Genomic DNA, 22,988 nt, shown 5'->3' on the forward strand with positions numbered 1-22,988 from the left:
ATTTTCAAATAACAAATTTGATGATATTTTCAAATAATAATTTTGATGATATTTTTTCGATTCATAAATATTTTCAAATAACAAATTTGATGATATTTTTAAAAAATATTACTGTTTTTATAAAAATTTATTACTGTTTCATATTCATATTCATTTTCATATTCATATTCATATTAATTTTCTATTAAATTATTAGATGCAACAAAATAATAATAAAAAAATCTTACTTATGGCGCACGGCTGGCTGGTGCACCATTGCTATCTAAAAAAAAGAATACTAATGGCGCACCGTCTCGGGGGTGCGCCATTGCTATAAAAAACATACTAATAGCGCACCGCCAGGGGGTGCGCCATTAGTAATCTTCCCCCCTAGTCGCCCGATCCCTTCGTCCCTCCCGCTCGCCAGATTCACCCCCCCTCGCCAGATTCATTCCCCCCTAGTCGCCCGACGACCCCCACCGCCCGCCTTGCCGTCTCGGTCCTCGCCGCCGACGGCCTGCGCCGCTCCTTCCCTCCACTCCTCAATAGCCCTCTCGGTCCTCGTCGCTGACGGCCTGCCCCGCTCCTTCCCTCCACCCCGAGCGCCGCCGCAGCGCGTCACCGCGGCCACCGACCGCCCCGTCCTCCGTCGTCGTGCCTAGGAGCTGCGCCAGGAGCAACACCATCATCACCTTCATCGCCTACGTCCACGGATTGGAGCCGGGTCATCAAGGATCGAGCGCATCGACCTCTTCTTCCTCATCACCGACCACTGCTTCTTGGCGTCGATCCATGCTGCCCCGACCACCCTCGGCCTCGCCGTCTCCTTCCCAGCTCCGCGGTGAGTGTCTCCATCGATTCCCCTGTTTTTCTCCTTGTTTAGTCACCGTTTGTGCATGCGGGCTCGTGCTCACCGCGCCGGCTGCCCCTCGCTATAGATTCTCTAATGTCCTTACATGAAACTGAATATAAAGTCAGTTTAAAAGTCAGTCTCCTGATCTAAATATAAACTTTATCTGAAACTGAAATTGAAACAGATACAGTCATAAAAATTCAGTTAAAAATTCAATTTTAGAGCTTGGCTCCTGATCTAAATATAAAGTGTAGGGCAAGCTTATATTGCAAGAAAGTTTAAAATTCAATCTAAAACTCAATGTAAAATTTAGTTAAAGTGATCTGAATATAAAAACTCCTGGAGTAAAAATTCAGTCTAAAAGTCAGTTAAAGTTTCAGTTTTAGAGTAATTTTCAGTTTGTAAAACTGAGAAGTGTATTTTTTATTTTGAAACTTAGTGTAACTATTTTCAATTTTGATGGAAAATCAGTCTAAAAGTCAGGAGGGGGATCTCTGTAGATTGCATATACTAATTTCTTGAACAGTGCTATTAATTACAAATAGAGCAATGTTGAAAATGAAACAAAAGGAATTGGAAAAGAAAGATAGGCATTCTGTTGTAAGTAAGCTAAGATAAAAAAAGTGTTTACTTTAAGTAATTATTTACAACAAGCATTGTGTAGGAAAATGTCATGCAGGCTATAACTTGAACTTGAAGAACTCCTTAGATAGTTTTTTAGTCTCCTTATACAAAGCAAGCTGAAGTTTGAAACCTATTTCTCCTAAGCAGACACTGAAAAATTGCAGATAAGTAGACACTAAAAATTGCAGCCATGTCAAAGTGTCATTTCATTTGGGAGCAGTAACGAAAACTGAATGTGCTGTCATAGGTGTTGTGCTGTCAAAAACTATATGTGCAATCTCCAGAACAATTATGCTTATGTGAAAACTATATGTGCAATCTCCAAATGTATCATCATAATGTAGGTGCTGTGTTGTGTGATTCTTCATGCTGAGAACTTCAGCTTTTTCAACTTGCTGGACTATATGTTCATTGGTACTACTTGTGATGCTGCTGCTGTACTACTTGGGAATTTTGTCAACTTGTGATGCTGCTGCTGTACCCCGAGAGGCCCTTGAGTTTGCCGGAATGTTGATTAACTTCCGTTCCGGCAAATTCGGGTACTCCATATGTCCTGTTTTTAGCAAAGGTCATGCTGAAATTTTCCGTGAATTTTAGCATGACTTTGCTAAAAATAGGACATATGGGGTACTTGCCACTAATGCATGGGCCGGGGTATCTTAGTACTTAGTTAAGTAGGATCAACTGCCCCGCCATTCTTGCTGCATTAAACCATAGGTGGCAATAGAGCTAAGTGATTAGGCCCAACTTAGAATTCTCGTTAGCATCGATAAACCCTAGATGATAAACCCAACATAGGTGGCAATAGAGCCAAGTGATTAGTGTCAAGTGATTAGGCCCAACCTAGGGTGCCTCGGCATCGATAAACCCTAAATGATGAAAACTTAACTTCGCTTCTATAGGTTGCCTCGGTGTCGATGAGAACCTAAATGATGTATGCTTAGGCTTTTAGGGTGCCTCGGCGTCGACAAAACCTAAATGATGAAAGCTTAGGCTTTTAGGGTGCCTCGACGTCGACGAACCCTAAATGATAAAACCTTGGCTTTTAGGGTGCCTCGGTGTCGATAAGAACCTAAATGACGAAAGCTTAGGCTTTTAGGGTGCCTCAGCGTCGACAAACCCTAAATGATAAAAGCTTAGCTTTTAGGATGCCTCGATGTCGACAAACCCTAAATGATGTAGTTTTGAATTATGAACGTAGGATATGTCGTCATCATCATCGGACGACGAAAGTCTCCCGGCGGAGTGTGACTGGTGCCACGACGATCGAGGTCTGTGCGACATGCCTCACCTGGACGATGATCGGCGCTTCAGCATTAAGCTCGAGGAGACCTTCGAAGTTGAAATGGTACACAATGACGACAAGTGTTATTTTCATAATTAAGCATGACTTAAACTATTTCAACATGTAATTTTCATCTTTTACAATTCGAGTATAGCTTATCCCATGCCATGCAAGACGCTATGTCTTGGAGAGGATGGATTTTGAAGACCATGAAATTTCTGAAACAAAGAAAATTCACCTAAGGACTCATCACGATGTGGACTTTGAAGTAAATCTATATAATTCTGAGAGCGTAACCCATTTTGGTTGCAAAAATTGGGAAGCATTTTGCAAGATGTATGGTTTTGATGAGGGTATGCTTATCACCATGGATCTTGGTAATCCTGACATCAACCAAGACAATATGGACATTTGGGTCCTTGTTGATACGCCTCCAGTTCTACCGCTATGTGAGTTTCTCAAACATAGTTATTAGCTAATTATATTGTTTATTTCAAAATAGTTGACAGCTTATTTCCATTGACAGCTTATTTTTATTGTTCAAAGAATGTGCGGGAGATGGTAGACAAAACCCACTACACCAATGGCTCCGAATTAACAACTTACAAGGAGAAAAATCATCTGGTCGGATTTTGTACTGACATTGAGAATTACATTATGCACAATGAAACTCCTCAACATTATGGTAAATACGTGCCACTAGTGCATGTGTTCAACTACGGTAACTACCATGGAGATACCCTGGTAAGATTTTTACTATTACGACATTCATGCATCTTTTGCATACTTCTAAAACTAGTACATCATTGCTAACTATGAAGTTATTACTATGTTTTTCAACAGATAATCCCAGAGAATTGTGTGCCTCATATGATGTATCAGAAAGGTAGTGTTAATGTTTTGAACATACAGCCAGGTCGTCCTACGAATCTCAACTGTCCATACGAGATTTCTAAAAGAAGTGGAGACATGAAAATCAAAGGATGGAAAAATGTATGGACAGTCGTAAGGAGCTTCTTGGAAGCAAAAGGAAGCGAAGCGCAAGAATTGGAGACATGATGTTCTCCATTCTCCATAATGGAGAGTCAGGGTCTATATTGTTTTATGCTATTTTAGCTTAAATAGGGTATTTAGGTCCTGCCTAATACTGATGATCATGTGCTAAGAACAATTAAGTAGGGTTGGTTCGATGACTATCAAGATGATGATCGTATGACTTGTTATGAATAACGAGTAGAAGTTGTATGATGATGATTAGTAGGACTTGTTAGGATTAGTATTACTTCCGACAAACTCGAGACTCGCGGTCTCGAGACTTGTAATGTTTTATCTTTGTTCGGTCTTTTGAATTCGGAGACTAATATGATGAATTGTATTTGGAGACTAATCTTCTATTGTATTCGATGAATCTGCTGTTGTTGTGTGCTACTGTCTATATTCTGTCAAATAATATATTTTGTAACATGTGCAAAAATCAGAAAAGTAAAAAAAACCTAATATTCATACAAATGGCGCATCCCTACAGAGTGCGCCATTATTATGCCAAGTATACTAATGGCGCATCCATCCGCAGTGCGCCATTAGTGTGCCAAAGCACATGGTTAAATATGGCCCCTGGGAGGCATACCAATGGCGCATGGTGTTATATACTAATGGCGCACTGGGTGGTGCGCCATTAGTATACCAGATACTAATGGCGCACCAGTGGTGCGCCATTAGTAAAAAATACTAGTGGCGTGATACTAATGGCGCACCAGTGATGCGCCATTAGTAGGCAAAACTGGTGCGCCATTAGTAGGCCTTTTCCTAGTAGTGTCAATGAAGTGAATGACTTTACACGCGTCAAATTATCACATAGGGGTGGATCTTGGTACAAAATTGCGTCCGCCCGTGTACCCGCATGTGCGTGCCAGGGAATGAGTGCGTGCATGGCATGCGTGCACATCTTTGCTTCGTGCATGTACCGCCAGTATGGCTCAGGGAGGGCGAGTACATTCTTCTGGAACAAGCAGCACGTCACTGTGATCAATCCACGCAAGGAGGTCGCGACAATGCCTCCACATGTGCCACGTGGCTTCATGAACTATAAGAGAGACACTGTGTAGCATGCCATTGGTATTCTAATTTACGTGTTTTGCACATACTCGAAGTACTAGTAAGGTACACGTGCATTGCACGCATCAGATTTTGCAACCAAATTATGAATAAATACCACACTATAGCATGTAAGCTCTGAGTCATATATGCCTGATGTAGCCCTTCGTTTAATTATTATAGTTCATCTCATTCAAAATCAATTAGTTTTTATAAAAAAACTAAGAACGCGGGAATAGGAAAAACATGGGATTATAGTGGAATGTCGTCTTGAATCCTATAGGATTGTACGAGTGTTTGATTGTGCATAGAAAAAACGCAGAATTCTTTCAAAGAGGTTTGAGTGGATGGGATGTTTCCTATGAAATCTAGTGCAAATGAATCATATGGAAAAAATCCTATGGTTTACAATCCTACGAATCAAACAACCAAGATAGGAAAAATTCCTAATGATTAGAATCCTCCAAAATTCCTTTGAGAATCCTTTGAATCAAAGAAGCCCTTAATCTATTTTATGATTCATGGAATTGTGCGTTGTAAAGCATAAAGTAAAAACAAATAATGGCAATTCAACTAGAAAAAAAGTTTGGGCAGTTATGATATGGAAGATTCTAGAACAAAAGAGAACCACTGTTGTTTTGAGGTTTGTGCATTATGCTTAAGTTAAACCATGGAGTCTACTAGATTGTACATGTGGCAAAATCTGGTGGGGGGCTAGAAGATAGTGCGAGGGGCCAAGTGGAGGGAGACTATGAAGGAATGCACAAGTGCGAGATCGATATTTAGAGAGAGGGGGAAAACACGTGCGCTGTTGCGCGCAGTGGCGGAGCCATGAAAAATAAATGAGCTAGGGGGCCAAGCATTGCTAATCCTTTACGAGGAGGGTCAATTCATGAACTTAAACCATTTTTAGCAGCAATTGTCTAATGATCACATTCATATTAGCCTCGATATATAGTGATGTTAGAGGGGAGGGCGGCAGGGCCCTTACTTCCCTCTGTCTTTGCCATTGTGCACGTGTCTGAGAGATGAAGCGAAAGGCATGGATGATGAGAGGGGGACGTTGGATATATAATTAATGTGGGTGTATTAGCTATATATGTTAATCCTATATAGAGAGGTATAGATTGATCGATGTGGACGTGGGAAAGAGGGTGAGACCTCACTGGATATATCGATTGATCGGTTTGTGTGGAATGCTATGAAAGACCTAGCTATATACACACATACATAGAGGAACATCGATCGTTGCGCATGCATGCGTGAGAGACAAAGAATGCCTGATATGATGGCACTACAAAAAAATACACTTCCATGATGATACATGTTTATACAGTAGGTCGCTTTTTTGTCATGCATGTACATCCATGACAAATTTATGACAGAATCAAGATAGTCATACATGTGCTGTCATAGAAGTGTTCCTTGACATTACCAAAATTATCATCACGGAAGTGTCCACTTCCATGACGATAAATCACGCGTCACAGAAGTGCTTTCGTCAAGGGTGACCGACACGTGGCATCCACCGTAATGGAACGCCGTTAAGCTATCGGGTCGTGTTTTGGATCTGATAACCCGTTAACAGCCCCGACCAATGGGAAATTTCCACGTGTAAAATTCTTATTGGCCGGGCGAAACACGTGTCAGCTCGTCAGTTGGTTAGATAGGCGCCTATGATACGTCGACATGTGGCACGGCCCAACAGAGGCCCATTCCTGTGAAAAGGCCGACCCATTTGACTTGGTCAAAAGGTGGTGGGCCGACACATGGAAAGCCTATTAACGGCCTGTTCGCATATAGCCCATTTACAACCCGCTAACCCAAGGCCCGTTACGCCCTATCCGAATTAGGCCCAGTAGCGTCATCTGGGCGATCCAATATGATTCTAGCCCGTTTTCACTTCTGGCCCATGTATGGCCCATGACGTCTTTCGGCCCATATGAGGCCCTATGTAACTCTTGGCCTATTAACGGTCGGTGGTGAAACTGGCCCGTAATGAATAGTGTATCACTTTACACCCATTAACGGGCGGTGGTGAAACTGGCCCGTAATGAACAGTGTATCACTTTATACCCATTAACGGCCCGTTATTCCGTTGGGCCGTTTCCAGCCCATGTTATCTTTCAGCCTTCTCAGAGCCCGTTTATTCTTTGGCTCATTTCCAGCATTCGTTTACTTACGGCCCGTTACTGTCATTTTCTGCTTGTGGGCCAAATTCAGCCCGTGGTTACAGTCGGCCCGTTTGTGGTCCGTTAATACGTTGGGCCATTTTCATAACGTCATCAAATACGGCCTATTAACGATGGCCCGTTACGGTCGGCCCATGAACGGACGATTCCAACTCTAGCCCGTTTACGGCCATAATGCGGCCTGTTATTGGCCCATGTTTGGCCAATCGATCATACGGCCCGTATAAGGCCCATTGATGATATGGCCCGTAGAAGGCCTACTGTTTCTACGGCCCGTAGAAGGCCCACTGTTTCTACGGCCCGTAGGAGGCCCAGTGTCACTATAGTAAATATTAGCCCATGGTTATTGTGGCCTAGTTTTACAAAATAGGTTATTGCAGCCACTAGTTAACCGCGGAAAAAGAACTGCAATAACTACAAGCAAACAAATAAACAAGACAACAAGGAAATAAGTAAGCAAGCAACTAATGCTAGGCTATCACGGCTATTACACATATTACATCCACTGGGCATCAAAGTTCGCCACCAGTGCAAATATAGGGAACAAAGCAGCATATCATATACACTGGCCGTCAAAATTGGCCACCGGTGCAAATAAATGCGGCAGCAAAACAAGAGCATAACTGAAACAACTTCAGAAGAGCTCAAGAAATGTTATCCTGGGTATCCACCATGCTGGCAATAAGCTTAGCAAGCAGATTAGCTTTGTCTTGTTTGGCGCTAAAATCCTCCAACGCTTGCTGTTGCACCAGAAAGTATGCATCTGAATGCTTCAGGGACTTCTGTAGTCCTTCCGCTTCTTGTCGCAGCATAGCTGATCGATGTCTTTCAGCTTGTAGTTGAGACTCAAGAAACCAAACTGATTCAGACAGTGAGTTTGAATAGCTTGTGCAAGTGGTAGTGGCCAGTAACTCCAACACTAAACCAAGACAGGATGTGTCACTATCCTGAACCTTGTCTGCATTACTTCCTTTACCGTTGCTTAATAAGGCACTCTTCCCCAATATTCTGTCAGCATTGTAAAAGAAGAAACAAGCAGACACATAACAAGTTTAGCATGTACTAGTATATGAAACTCATTTCGGTGAACCAGTTCATTAGTAAGGTGGACATGATTAAACTACCAAGTCTTCTATTGCCAAGTACTAGTACATAATAAAAGCATCAAACAAACATATATCTATGTCCTATGGTAGCAATGGAATCTTAAATTAGAACAGTTGTTCTTCAGGTTTAGGCACTTGTTCTACATGAACAGAGTACAGTAAGATGCAAGAATATAATACTTAAAAATAGAAAATGAGCTCATAGACCTTACCACATTCTTGGTTCAGGATCAGTACAGAACAAGGCGTTCCCAGTCATTGTCCAGTAAATGTGTCTCAGGAGAACGTAAGGGAATTTGATGAGTTTCTTTGCCGGTGAAGTACATTTTCTTCAGGTAATTCCGATACTACCACCAAGCATTCTTGAAGATAGCAGAGGTATTAGCACAGGTTACCTCATCCTGAGTTTCCAAATCGGTCCTTCTCTATAGAGAAAAATGGGAAAATTTGCTGTATTATAACCATCATGGAGGTAGGATGTATGGGACGAAGCAAAGTAATTGCCATGAATAACATTACTTACACATAACTCCTGGACAAACACATGCAACTGGCATTTTTCTTCATCTTCAGTATAATATTTCCAAGATGGGAAGATACGCACATACGATTTAACAACATCAAATGCAATAAATGCTAAATTACGACTAGCTGGTTGTGCTTCCTCCACAGGAATAGGCGTACTAACTGGTGGAGTTTTGCCGTGATAGTACTAGCCCTTTGGGCACTAGAGCTTCCTTACTAACTGCTCTTGTTTGGGAGCTCCGTGGTGGAGATGGTGCTGTGTCAATAGGAACTGGGTTACTATCGGCTGGGGTTGGGGTTAGATTGGGTGAAGTTGGTTCTCTGTCCATCGTAGTAGGGGTACAATCTGTGAGAGTTTGGGTTATGTGTGGTAGGGCTGGTTCTTGTGCATGTAAAACCGGGGTGCTATCTCCACCAAGAGGTAGCACTATTTTATTTGAAGACCGTGTTTTTAGTTCGCTAGATACTGGCATCACCCGCTCCAATTCAAATGGCCGATAAACAGGAAACATAGTTGAATGTACAAACATTGGATGACAGACAGATGCAATAGATAGTGTGGAAAAAAGAGGGCATGAAATAGTTGACATGTATATTGTTTAACTAAAATGGATAACATGACATAATTTCACATATATGATGTCTATCTAAACTGGATAGCATAGTATAACATAATTCAAAGATATGATGAATAACTAAACAGGATCGCATGACATAATTCACCTACATGTTATCTAAGTAATCAGGATGGCATCACTTAATTCACATATGTGATTTATATGCTAAACAGAGGGCATTGAATATGATGTCTGAACTAAGAACATGGTGTTGAATATTGTGTATATGATGTCTAAACTATGCAATGCAAGACACCGTATGCATGATATGAGCAGTATAACCGTGCCAAGTTAGAGCATACACCTCAGTGGGGAAATAGGACTGGTCATCTATCTCTAAATCCATCTCTGAGGAGCTATTGAGACCCAACAAGAGATCTGCTTCGACAGCTAGCACTGTCTGCTCTGAAGGCCTAGTTTTCACTCTAGATTTTTCCATCTCCCACCCAAATAGTTGATTCACAGAAGAGTAGTTTAATGTACAAACATTGTCGACAAATGGAAATGTAATGAAGAAAAGGATGGGCAAGATATCATTCAAATATATGATGCCTGGTTAAACAGGAAGTCATTGCACATTTCACATATATTATGGCTGGCTAAAAGACATGAGACTGCATAATTGCTATATATGATATAGAAACTAAACAGGTAGCATTACAGAACATGTCTAAACTAAGCAGATGACATATATGATGTTAAAAGTACGCACTGCAAGGCAACATATGCATGATATGACTAACATCATCATGCCAAGGTAGAGCAAACACCTTGGGGGGTAAATAGGAGTGGTCAGCGGCGTCCGAATCCGCCTTAGAATAGATATCTTCCTCTGGATTACAATCTGGAGAGGGGTGGGGAGGGTTTTCCATTGAACCCACCATGGAGCGATGTCTGCATGACATTGTATTGCCATGGAAAACTCTTCTCTTTTTCTCTACATGTTCAGCATGAATGTGTACAATATCTGACATGCATACGAAAAAAATATGGTGAGATTATGTAAGGAGAGCATGCAAAAATTTAGAGTGATGGTAACAACCAGTGGATCGATGTTTTTTCGTTGAACCAAAATAGCCCTAATGGATCGATGTGAATGTATAGTAATAAGTGATGCAACAAGTGTACAACCTCTCTGCCGTAGCCGTGTTGACCTTAGCATCATTGGGTTGGTCACTGAAGCAGTTGAGACAGAGGTGGCTGTCAGAGGTGTGGAGGAAGATCTAAGGAATCTGTAGACGGCGTCAAGGGCACTGCTCTGTTGTGATGGATCGTTCTGTCGTTGGAGCAGCTCCGGTGAGCCGTAAGACGTCAAGGCTGAAGCAGCACAAGACAAACATCGTCAATCTCAAGTGGGATTCTAATAGCATCTCCAATAGATGATTTAAAATGGATGTAAAATTAACATCTCCAAAAACCACCTGACTACAACAGATGAGGTAAAAACTGTTGACTCTGAACTTAACTATCGAAACTGAAATTTACTATGGAATCTGAATGCTACTGTCGAAACTGAACGCAATGGTAGCAAAGGCACTTGACATGTAGTTTAGGGAGGGCCTGCAGTTCATCTTCATCCTGCACCCCCCTGAGCCGCCAGCCACCACCGGCCCCAGCGCCGCCTCGCCGCCCGAAACAACTCGCCACCGCCGCCTGAGCCAGCCCTCTAGGCCCCCTGCCCCCCACCCTGAACCCTAAGATAGATAGTGGGGTACCTCTCCGGCGAGCCCCCGTCCCCACTGCGGGTGGCTCTTCCTTAACTCCAGCGAGCCCCCCCAACCCCTGAAAATCGACTGACCCAAAAGTCGATTCAGTCGATTGAAGTGTGGCTTAATTGGAGCAAAGCAGCAGCACGAGCGAGGGGGGGAGCAGCAGCAGCAGCTGGGCGAGCGAGCGATCGAGTGAGAGCCGGAGCAGCAGCAGCAGATCCGGCTAGTATGGACGCTGTTGCCGATGGGGCCTCGCACTGGGGGAGAGCCGCCGTGGAGATGTCTCCCACGGCACCGGCTTCAAGGTAGCCGCTCCATGGCGGTGCGGGATGGAGCACCGTCGGCACCGGGAGGTCGAGTTAAGGAGAAGGTGTGATGTGATGAGTGTACAACCTCTTTGGTGGTGCCGAGTAGGCATCGGCTTCGTCCGAGGAGTCGGTGAGGATGCTGCGGTTCCGGTGGAGCAGGTTAAGGCGGCGCTGTGGGGATGGAGCAGCCGCGATAGACGAGGCAATCATCGGAGCAGCTCCTTGGAGGTGGAGGACGGGGCGGCTGAACCGGCGGGACGGCGAGATGGACGACGGATCCTCATCCGGGGAGGTGGACGAGGGACGTCGAGCTGTTGCGGTGGACGACGTCGCCGGGGAAGAGGCTCTGGCTGGGTAGCGGTGACGTGGCGGACGAAGGAGGGTGGGGTTTCGTGGCTGGAGTGGAGAGGTTATGGCGGCCTAGGATTTCGAATGGCGAAAAGGGGGCGATGGGAGGGTGTGAAGCATGACTTAGGAACGCGCTTGTCCAAAATGTAGGGCGTGTTACAAAAGTACCCCCCACTGATTTGAACTAGCGACCCTTTCGGCTCAGGGTTAGAAGGGGGATTTCGCATGTCGGGATTTGGCAGCTGGAGGGAGTTTCCACGCGCGTTGTAATTTCGGGATAGCAAGGCGCGGGTTGTGAAGGCGCCAGTTTTGGGAGCACGATATCTGAATTTTCAGGATATAACAAGACGCGGGTTGAATTTTAGGGACAAGCCTAACGTGTAGTAATATTGTACTTGTACGTACCAAATTAATTCGCACTTCCCTCAACCAAAAAGAAAACGAAAAAAATAAAACTATTCACACCACACAAAGAGAGAGTCTTGCCCCGTTTTACTATACAAATGTTATTCAAAGCTACTCCCTCCTTCCATCTATATAGGGCCTAATGCGTTTTTCGATGCTAACTTTGACAAAATATTAGAGCAATGATATATGACATGCAACTTACACAAATCACACCGTTAAATTCGTCTGTGAAAGCTTCTTTCAATGATCGATATAATTTTCACATTGTGCATGTCATGTACTATTAATCTTGTCAATAGTCAAAGGCAGTCTTAGAAATCTCATTACGCCCTATATAGATGGAAGGAGGGAGTATGAATCCATGTTATGTCCGATTAAATTTTTTTGCTTGCTGTATAATGCATGTAACCTACTCATACCAACATTTTAGTGCATTCCAAATGTCTATACTACCGCTGCAATTCGAACTAAATTTGAATTTGTTTCTCTATTTCAATAAGAATCTACAATCATGATTGTTGCCAACTTCAACCATCATAGTTTCCTTGCTATCCACTAGATATAAATCAGACGGCCTATAATGCAGGATGGCAGGCACACCATCATCAATAACTCCGTTTTTTTATAAGAGTAGAGATAAAATATATTAAATGTAGTATACCATGTTCATAACCACACCATGTGTATCACCGTTATATATATTCACACATCCGTCGGTTTGAAACACTATCATAAATTCTTCAAATATCTGAATTCGCTTTTTATAATGAAGTATATATGATCTCTATTCGTCTTTTACACCCACACAACCCTGTTATCTTTCTAGCTAGCGCTAACTTTCTCTTGTGCATGCACACGCCCGCATCCCTCTCACCCTCCCTCAACATTCTCTAGCTCCATTGCGCAAACTCATCTTTTCACTTTAGGTCGTTCACCCACGGTGTGTGTAGGCCCCCCAGCTCCTTCTTTACGGCACACATCGATCGATATGCCTCTCTAGCCAGGTGTGCCTAGCACAAACACAAGCTTCCCCTCTTCTCTTGTCACCATCCATGCCTCACTCCCACCACTCTTTTCATCGTTCTCGTACTTGCACACTTCTCCCCTCGATATAGTATGCCTCTCGTACCACCTCCTACATGCATCCCTCTCTCTCTATCCTTCTCCTCATGCCTCATTTGTTCTAACACACACATGCATGTATACCGATCGATCTCCCAACATGTACCTAAATCGACTTTAACTACCCCCCCATCGATCGACGTACCACACAAGTTATGCCTCTCCTTTCTCTTACAAAGGGCGATTGATCTTCCTATGTAGTTACGTCTGCTTACCACAGCCACATCGTCCCCTCTCATCATTCGTGCATGCCTCCTGACCCGTCTCTCACACACACGTGCACAGAGAACAAGCAGCCATCTCCTCTCTTATTGATATTGCGAGCGTGCCCTCCGTTTGTCTAGCAAGCCTATCCCACCATTCGTTAGAAGCAACTCCACTACCACCCCCTCCAACAATCTAGCTCTGTCTCTCTCCCAACCTTATTCATCTCCTGCACATATGCATGGATGCCGATCGATCTCCCTTAATACATGAGGCAGATCGATCTCCTTAATACATGAGGTAGGCCTCTCTCCTCCTCCACACATATACCAGCTGTTGGTGTCAAAATCGGCAGATCTCGGGTAGGGGGTCCCGAACTGTGGGTCTAGGCCGGATGGTAACAGGAGGCAAGGGACACGAAGTTTTACCTAAGTTCGGGCCCTCTCGATGGACGTAAAACCCTACGGCATGCTTGATTAATATTGATGATATGGGTAGTACAAGAGTAGATCTACCACGAGATCGGAGAGGCTAAACCCTAGAAGCTAGCCTATGGTATGATTGTTGTTTTGTATGTTGTCCTATGGACTAAAATCCTCCGGTTTATATAGACACTGGAGAGGGTTAGGGTTACACAAAGTCGGTTGTAATGGTAGGAGATCTGCATATCCGTATCGCCAAGCTTGCCTTCCACGCCAAGGAAAGTCCTTTCCGGACACGGGACGAAGTCTTCAATCTTGTATCTTCATAGTCCAGGAGTCCGGCTGAAGGTATAGTCCGGCCATCCGGACACCCCCTAATCCAGGACTCCCTCAGTAGCCCCTGAACCAGGCTTCAATGACGATGAGTCCGGCGCGCAGATTGTCTTCGGCATTGCAAGGCGGGTTCCTCCTCCAAGTACTTCATAGAAGATTTTGAACACAAAGATAGTGTCCGGCTCTGCAAAATAAGTTTCCACATATTGCCATAGAGAGAATAATATTTACACAAATCTAATCTGCTGACGTATTCCGTAGTGTGACACACCACGGCCAAGCCTTTATTTGAATCGTTTTATTATCCCACCTCAGCGCGTCATGCGAGGCGGTTTCCTTGGCATGTCTTGTCGAAGCAGAGATCGTGTCCCCTTATTCTGGGATTCTCATCAATACGGGCGAGGGTAACCCAACCGCGCCATTGATTATGGCGGTTGGGGATAAGCGAGTTTTACCAGGTTGGTGGGGACACATAGTTGCGTCCACCCATATAAGGGGATAAGGATCCACCTTTTCACCTACGCCTTCTTCCTCCTTTGCCTATCCATTCTTGCGCACCCGAGCTCCAGCACCCAAGTCCGCACTCCCCACCTCAACCTTCTCCAGCCATGTCCGGAGCGGGAGGCAAGTGGATGGTCTCCTCCGTTACGGAGGGACACATCAAAAGACTAAGGAAGGCCAGATACTTGTCTAACGACATTGCGCACCGGCTTCCTGAAGAGGGGCAGCTCATCCCCACCCCTAGGCCCCACGAGAGGGTGGTGTTCCTCCCCCATTTCCTCTGCGGACTGGGCTTCCCTCTCCACCCATTTGTCCAGGGGCTCATTTTCTACTATGGCCTGGATTTCCACGATCTGGCCCCGAACTTTGTCCTCAACATCTCGGCATTTATCATCATGTGCGAGGCTTTCCTCCGCATCCGCCCCCATTTGGGCCTATGGCTCAAGACTTTCAATGTCAAGCCGAAGGTGGTGCCCGGCAACCAGGCGGAGTGCGGAGGAGCCATGGTGGGCAAGATGCCCAATGTCTTATGGATCGAGGGCTCCTTTGTGGAGACCCTGAAGGGGTGGCAATCGGGGTGGTTTTACATCACCGAGCCGCGCGACCCTGAATGGGTCACAGCCCCGGAGTTCCGATCTGAACCCCCTACGCGGCTCACCTCCTGGAAGGAGACGGGCCTGTCGTGGGGTAAAAAAGGAGAGCTGACCGAACTCCGAACATGCGTCCAAACCCTCGTGGACAAGAAGCTCAAACTTGTCAACGTAGTCCAGGTTATGCTCATCCACCGGATCGTCCCATGTCAACAACGGGCTTTCAACCTGTGGGAGTTCGACCCGGCGCGGCATCGAACTCTGAGCAGGCTCTTCGACACGATGTACGAAGATGCCTGGAAGGTGCTTTTCAAGGGTGCTGAGGCCCCCGCATCCGCTACCGAGGATCGCGGATTCAGTACGCAGCGTCACGCTCATGCGGTAAGCTGTTTTTACCTTTTACAGGGTATCAGTTTTTCATAGTTTGACTCCATGCGAGATCTAAGCTCTCTTACCTTTGACAGGATTGGTAGGAGATGTCCGGACAGATCAACTGTCTGGCTCCTTTGCCCGAAGGCCCAGGGGACGCTCATTTGGCGAAGCTGCTGGTTCCGGCACCCCATGTGGTGCCGGAGAAGAAGGCCAAGAAGAAGGCCACGGGGACTCGAAAGAGTGCCCGACGCCTGGAGGTGTCGGATCCCTCATCCGACGACTCCAAGACGCACTCCTCCTATGAAGACGAAGAGGAGGAAGAAGAGACCCCTCCCCCTCCAGTGGGGGAAGGGAAGAAAAGGAAGGCCGCCCCAACTGGGGAGGCCGAAGGGTCCAAGAAGGGGAAAACCCTTCCTCCAGACTACTCCACCGACGCCGACGACGGCGGAGAGGAGTGGCCGCTCACGGCCAAGCCCCTGGCTAAATCGTAAGTATCCGGATACCAGAGTAATTCATAGTATTCCTTTATTGCACAGCTTTCCCTTATGTCGAATATGTTTATGCAGCCCACCCAAAGACCGGCTCGACGCGTCGTCGAGCAGTTCACTGGACTCGTCGGATGTGAATTTGCTTCCGACGGCTTCCTCCCCCCACCTACGGACGACGCCGAAGTGATGTCCCAACAGGTTCCAAGCCGGGAGGAGGTGGTCCTGGAGGCGCCGCAAGGCGACCTCCCGAACTCCAGGAGTAAAGGGGATAAAACCCCCCAGAGCTCCAAGTCCGGCTCTAGGCCGGACACCGCTCCGGAACCTTCAAAGGTTCCAGAGTCCGGCGGGCGACCTCCTTCCAAGAGGAGCAAGCCCTCCGTGCCGGTGACCCGCGTCCAACCGGAGGCGCCGAACAGTCTGTTGGAGGCGCTCAAAGGCGCCTCCATATGCGTATGGGAAGAAAAGCCAAATAGAGGATCAAATAAAATTCGCAGGAGTCTAACAAAAAGGAGTCAATATGCGTATGCAGGCTTTTCTGCTAGCGTCCGCCGCACTGACTGTGGAAGTGGACACGCTAAAGCAGAACCTCGAGCAGTCCGAGCAAGAGCTCGGGCGTGCCAAGAAGCAGCTCGAGGACAAGGAAGGTAAGAAATACCTTGGTTAAATATATATATAAAAAAGGTGCAATTGCAAAAAATGACAGGATTATCGTGGCTATTGTAGGGGCCACGTCTGAGGTGGCGACCCTTAAGCAAGCGCTGGTCGAGGCCGAGAATAGGGCAGCCTCGGAGCGCACCGAGCGGGAGAAGTATGAGGCCGAGGTTGGCAAGGTGCGGCAAGAGCTCCAGGCTCTCATGGAAAAACATGAGAGTTTGGAGCTTGACTCAAAGACACGAGCGTTCGAGCTCGTGGTGGCTATTGAAAATGCCAAGTCTGCCAAGGCCGAATCCTAGAAGACCCTCCAGGAGTTGGATGAGGTGAAAAAGATAGCGGCGGGTAAGGCATTCTTTATGCAAAGCAAACACATAAACGTAAGTTACTTGTTACTTACCCGAATCCGGAGCTCTCCAGGAGCATTCGCAGATCTTCCCCGTAGCGTGTCCGATGCCGCCGCATTCTATCGAGCCGAGGAGGGTAGTTCGACAGAGAAGGTGTTCTGGTCTCAGTATGTTGAGGCCGGACACCCCGTGCCCCTGAGCGACCAGCTGAAGCAACTGGTTGAGCTCCACAAGGCGGCTGAACAGGCCATGAAGGGCCTCATAGTTCGGCTGTGGCCTGGAGAGGCTCTGCCTGGGAGCTATTTCGGGCTAGTGCGGCGGCTGATGGGGGCCTGTCCAAGGCTCGAAGTCATCAAGCGCTCTGTCTGCATTGAAGGCACCCGTAGGGCCCTTGCCTGTGCTAAGGTGCACTGGGGCAAGCTGGATGCTGAGAAGCTTGTGAAGGACGGGCCACCGCCGGGGAAGGAGCATCGCAAGCCCGAGAATTATTATAAGGATGTTCTGAAGGGTGCCTGCCTTATGGCGGATGAATGTTCCAGGGATGTAATTTTTGAGTAAAACTCGCTCGTTTTGTCCTGTGCGCTGAAAACTTGTTCATATGCGCTAAGCAATGCTGTTGGAATTTAAAATATTACCTTCTGTGCGGCTCTTTATCAATTCTGAGAGATGGCGAGTCATCGGCTTCTGCCCCCATGCCGCTAGTGCTGGGGTGTTCGGGAATAAACCTGAGCGCTCTTTTTCCCATGTTTGGGTCCTTCGAGGGAGGTGCTCAGCACAACGAACAAGGCAATCGGACTATAATGCGTGAACACTCTCACTTAGCCATAGAATTCTATAATTTTAAATTTCGGCGAAGCCCCTGGTATTCGGAAGACCGAATTCGGGGCGCTATCCACGCTTTGGCCGGACAGAGCCGACTCCTCGCTCTAAGCGGCATAAGTCTTTAGGGACTCGAAAAATCTCTCAAACAGCGACCAGCTCTCGCTTCATCATCACAGTCAGTTTTAGCTTTCTCTACTGAGGTGCTCGATCCAGCTCAACTGGGGCACAATCGCAGTAGTTCTCCTAGTGCTACCTTAGCCGATATAGCGGAACGTAAGGCACCAAAACATAGGAGCCGGGAAAACCCAACTATTGACCCAAGACATGATTCAGAGCCGATGCATATAATGCTATAAGTTCGGGGTGCCGCACTTGTTAAAGTGTTCGGATTTCTCACACCATATTGAGGGGTACTAAAGCCCCTGGCGTATTTTGGCCGTACCAAAGTGTACGGGTGCAACATGTCGTTAAGGAACATATATTTGTAAAGAAAAAGAGTAATGCAAAAATAGACAGAAGCTATGCATTGTTTATTAAAAAGGGCTACGATCAAAGCAGAACGATACAAATAATGCGATAAGCAAAAGGTTGGACTATTTAACATGTCCGTTCCAGGGGCGGGCTGCGGAATGGTAAGCGAAACAGGTATACTATTCGTGATAGAGACCACCTGGGAGTTCGGTAATGCGGCATGGCTTGTCTACTTCCCTGGTTCTTGCATCATTTGTGCAGCAATTAAACTGCCGAATAGGCCTTCAGAAGAGTGGAGTCCTGAAAGTAAGAGAAAATTAAAAAATCAGCAGCCCCTGGTGCGGTTTAAGCCGTGTTTCGGGCGTGCCGTGATGGTGCCCCTCCCCCTGCACCCATGGTATTTCTAGAGCGTAGTTATGTACGCGAAGTACTGGTGTCACATTTTTGCGAGGGCTGGGGTTGGGGCCGCATTGCTACGCCTGCTCGGAACGTGCCAGGCGGTCTTGTTGTAGGTTTCTCCGGGCGTGCTTGACGGTGTCCGGACGTTTAATGGCCAGGCTGGAGAACTGCCTGGAGAGGCTGCTTTGTACCTCCGTAGCAAGGGCCGCCGTGTGCTCCTCCGTTTGGAGAGAGCTTTCGGTGTTTCCATTGACCGTAATTACTCCTCGAGGGTCTGGCATCTTGACCTTAAGGTATGCGTAGTGCGGTACCGCATTGAACTTGGCGAATGTGGTTCACCCGAGCAGTGCGTGATAGCCACTGCGGAATGGGACTATGTCGAAGATTAACTCCTCGCTTCGGAAATTATCCGAAGATCCGAAGACCACTTCAAGTGTGACTGAGCCTGTATAGTTGGCCTCTACACTTGGTATTAAGCCTTTAAAGGTCGTTTTGGTGGGCTTAATCCTTGAGGGATCTATGCCCATTTTCCGCACTGTATCCTGGTAAAGCAGGTTTAGGCTGCTGCCGCCGTCCATAAGGACTCTAGTGAGATGAAATCCATCAATGATTGGGTCTAGAACCAATGCGGCGAATCCGCCATGACGGGTGCTAGTGGGATGGTCCCTTCAATCAAAGGTGATCGGGCAGGAGGACCATGGGTTGAACTTTGGGGTGACTGGTTCTACCGCGTATACGTCCCTTAACGCGCGCTTCCGCTCCCTCTTGGGGATGTGGGTTGCGTATATCATGTTCACCGTCCGCACTTGGGCGAAAACCCTTATGTCCACTGTTGTTCGGCGGCCGGGGCTCTTCGTCGTCATCGCTATGCGGCCCCTTGTCTGTATTTCCGGCATTTAACTTGCCTGCCTGCTTGAACACCCAACAATCCCTGTTGGTGTGATTGGCCGGCTTTTCGGGGGTGCCATGTATCTGGCACAAGCGGTCGAGTATTCGGTCCAAACAGGACGGGCCCCTAGGATTTCTTTTGAATGGCTTTTTCCGCTAACCAGATTTATAGCCTCTGAATCCGGCATTAACTGCCGTATCCTCAGCATTGTCACTGTTAGTGTGGTGCTTCTGCTTGTTGCGACGCGACCTGCCACTACTGTCCCTGGTATCCGAATTACTAGGGTTCTTGGTCATATTGTTGCTACGAGCAAGCTAGCTGTCTTCTCCCGCGCAAAAGCGGGTCATGAGTGTCGTGAGTGCTGCCATAGATTTCGGCTTTTCCTGTCCAAGGTGCCGGGAAAGCCACTCGTCACAGATATTGTGCTTGAAGGCTGCTAGGGCCTCTGCGTCTGGACAGTCAACTATTTGATTTTTCTTTGTTAGGAACCGTGTCCAGAATTGCCTGGCCGATTCATCTGGCTGCTGAATTACGTGGCTTAGGTCATCGGTGTCTGGTGGTCGCACATAAGTGCCCTAGAAATTGTCGAGGAATGCGGCTTCCAGGTCCTCCCAACAACTAATTGATCCTGTTGGCAAGTTGTTAAGCCAATGCCGAGCTGGTCCTTTAAGCTTGAGTGGGAGGTATTTGATGGCGTGGAGATCATCGCCGCGGGCCATGTGGATATGAAGGAGATAATCCTCGATCCATACCGCAGGATCTGTTGTGCCATCATATGATTCGATGTTTACGGGTTTGAAATCCTCAGGGATTTGATGATCCATTACTTCGTCAGTGAAGCATAGTGGGTGTGCGGCGCCTCTGTACTAGGCTATATCATGACGTAGCTCTAATGAGCTTTGTCTACTGTGTTCGGCCCTAGCGGATTTGTGTCCGGCGTGACGGTTACCGTCTCGAGTCACGGGGTGCCCACGCGATCCGTAGATCGACCTTGTTTGCCTTGCCTTGTCCTCCAACATATCTCGCAGGTCTGGCGCATTTTCCCGTGCCTTGGTACGGGGTGCGGCTTGAGTGGAGGGCCGAGAGGCCTCTCTGTCGCGGCCCCGAGGTGGCCGGTCGGCCGTATCAAGTGCTGGTGATGTAGGTTTAAGTGCTTCCTCCTCTAATCGGGGTAGCAACCTGCGCTTTGGGTAGCTCTTGGAGGGGCGTTCGAGTTTATGCTCTTCGGCCGCAAGGACTTCAGTCCATCTGTTGACTAGCAAATCTTGATCAGCTCTAAGTTGTTGCTGTTTTTTCTTGAGGCTTCTTGCCATGGCCATAAGCCTGCGTTGAAAATGCTCTTGCTCGACGGGATCCTCTGGCACGACGAATTCGTCATCGTCGAGGCTTGCCTCATCTTCGGAGGGAGGCGTATAATTATCGTCCTCGACCTCTCTGTCTGCCGCTCTCTCATGAGGGCTGGCTTCTCTATCCTCCTGTGCTGAATCTTGCTAGAGGGGGTTTTCTTCGGCACTCTCCGGAGTATTGTTATTTCCCGTGCTGGAGTCACCGTATTTGCTTTGGCGGGATTTTGAGCGGCGCCGCTGACGCCGACGCTTAGGCTATTTCTTGGAGGGGTCATCCTCCGCTGTTCCATCGCCATCTCCTTCTTTTGGGGTGTCCACCAAGTATATGTCATATGACGAGGTGGCTTTCCAGGGCCCAATAGGCGTTGGTTCTTCATTGTCTCCTGCATCGGCGTCCATACCGTCGGTGTCTTCAAAGTCGAAGTCGAGCATGTTGGTTAAATTGTCGATAGTGGCTACAAAGTGGGTGGTGGGTGGGTTTTGAATTTCTTCATCGTCCATATCCCAACCTTGCTGACCGTAGTCTGGCCAGGGCTCTCCTAATAAAGAGAGAGACTTTAGTATCTTCAGAATATCGCCGAAAGGCGAGTGCTGAAAGATGTCTGCGGCAGTAAACTCCATGATCGGCGCCCAATCAGATTCGTTCGGCAGGGGCGCGGAGGGTTCGGAGTCCGAAGAGGAGTCCGGCTTCTTGGAGTCACGGGTCTCGCGGAGTGCGGGGCTGGTGTTCGACTTGATCGCCGTTGGGATCGCAGCCCCTGAGGCGGCGTCCAACCACCCATCCTCGATCGGCGCAGTTGGTTCCAAATTAAGGGTCGAAGCTGATGCGGGTGCGGCCTCCAGGGCACTGTTCGGTGGCAGAGCTAGATCATGCTCGTCGTGACAGTGCGGCGTGCTCGGTAGTGGCTCGAATCCATCGAGGATCAAGTCCCCGTGGATGTCAGCCGTGTAGTTTAAACTTCCAAATCTGACCTGACGGCCAGGCGCATAGCTTTCGACCTGCTCCATATGGCCAAGTGAATTGGCCCACAGTGCGAAGCTGCCGAAGACGAAGATCTGTCCGGGGAGGAAGGTCTCACCCTGGATTGCATCGCTATTGATGATCGAGGGAGCCATCAAGCCTCACGGCGACGACACAGAGGAACTCTCGATGAAAGCACCAATGTCGGTGTCAAAACCGGTGGATCTCGGGTAGGGGGTCCCGAACTGTGCATCTAGGCCGGATAGTAACAGGAGGCAAGGGACATGAAGTTTTACCCAGGTTCGGGCCCTCTCGATGGAGGTAAAACCCTACGTCCTGCTTGATTAATATTGATGATATGGTAGTACAAGAGTAGATCTACCACGAGATCGGAGAGGCTAAACCCCACGTATGGCCAAGTGATTGTTGTTCTGTATGTTGTCCTACGGACTAAAACACCTCCGGTTTATATAGACACCGGAGAGGGTTAGGGTTACACAAAGTCGGTTATAATGGTAGGAGATCTGCATATCCGTATCGCCAAGCTTGCCTTCCACGCCAAGGAAAGTCCTTTCCGGACATGGGACGAAGTCTTCAATCTTGTATCTTTATAGTCCAGGAGTCCGGCTGAAGGTATAGTCCGGCCATCCGGACACCCCCTAATCCAGGACTCCCTCACCAGCCATTGTACCTCTATAGTTAATTGGTCCTCCCTCTTCCCCCACCACACACGGATAATCGAGCGATGCAGGTAGGTATCCATGCCATAGAGACAACTGCACATGTCCCATCTCACGTTCCAGTAGGCCAGCCACTCTATATCTTTGACGTGGGCACACACAAATTCGATGGCACTCTTTATCGATCGCGCACACACACACACACACATCATCCCTCTCTTCAATTCTATGGACACCTCAAGCCGATGATACCTCCACTCTCTTCTCGTGGATCGCCCCCTCTATATATATGTTTTATCCAGGACTCTATTTCACACACATTGCATATGTTAAATATTTTGA

This window comes from Triticum dicoccoides, chromosome 5A (genome assembly GCF_002162155.2).
Source record: "Triticum dicoccoides isolate Atlit2015 ecotype Zavitan chromosome 5A, WEW_v2.0, whole genome shotgun sequence".
Lineage (NCBI taxonomy): Eukaryota > Viridiplantae > Streptophyta > Magnoliopsida > Poales > Poaceae > Triticum > Triticum dicoccoides.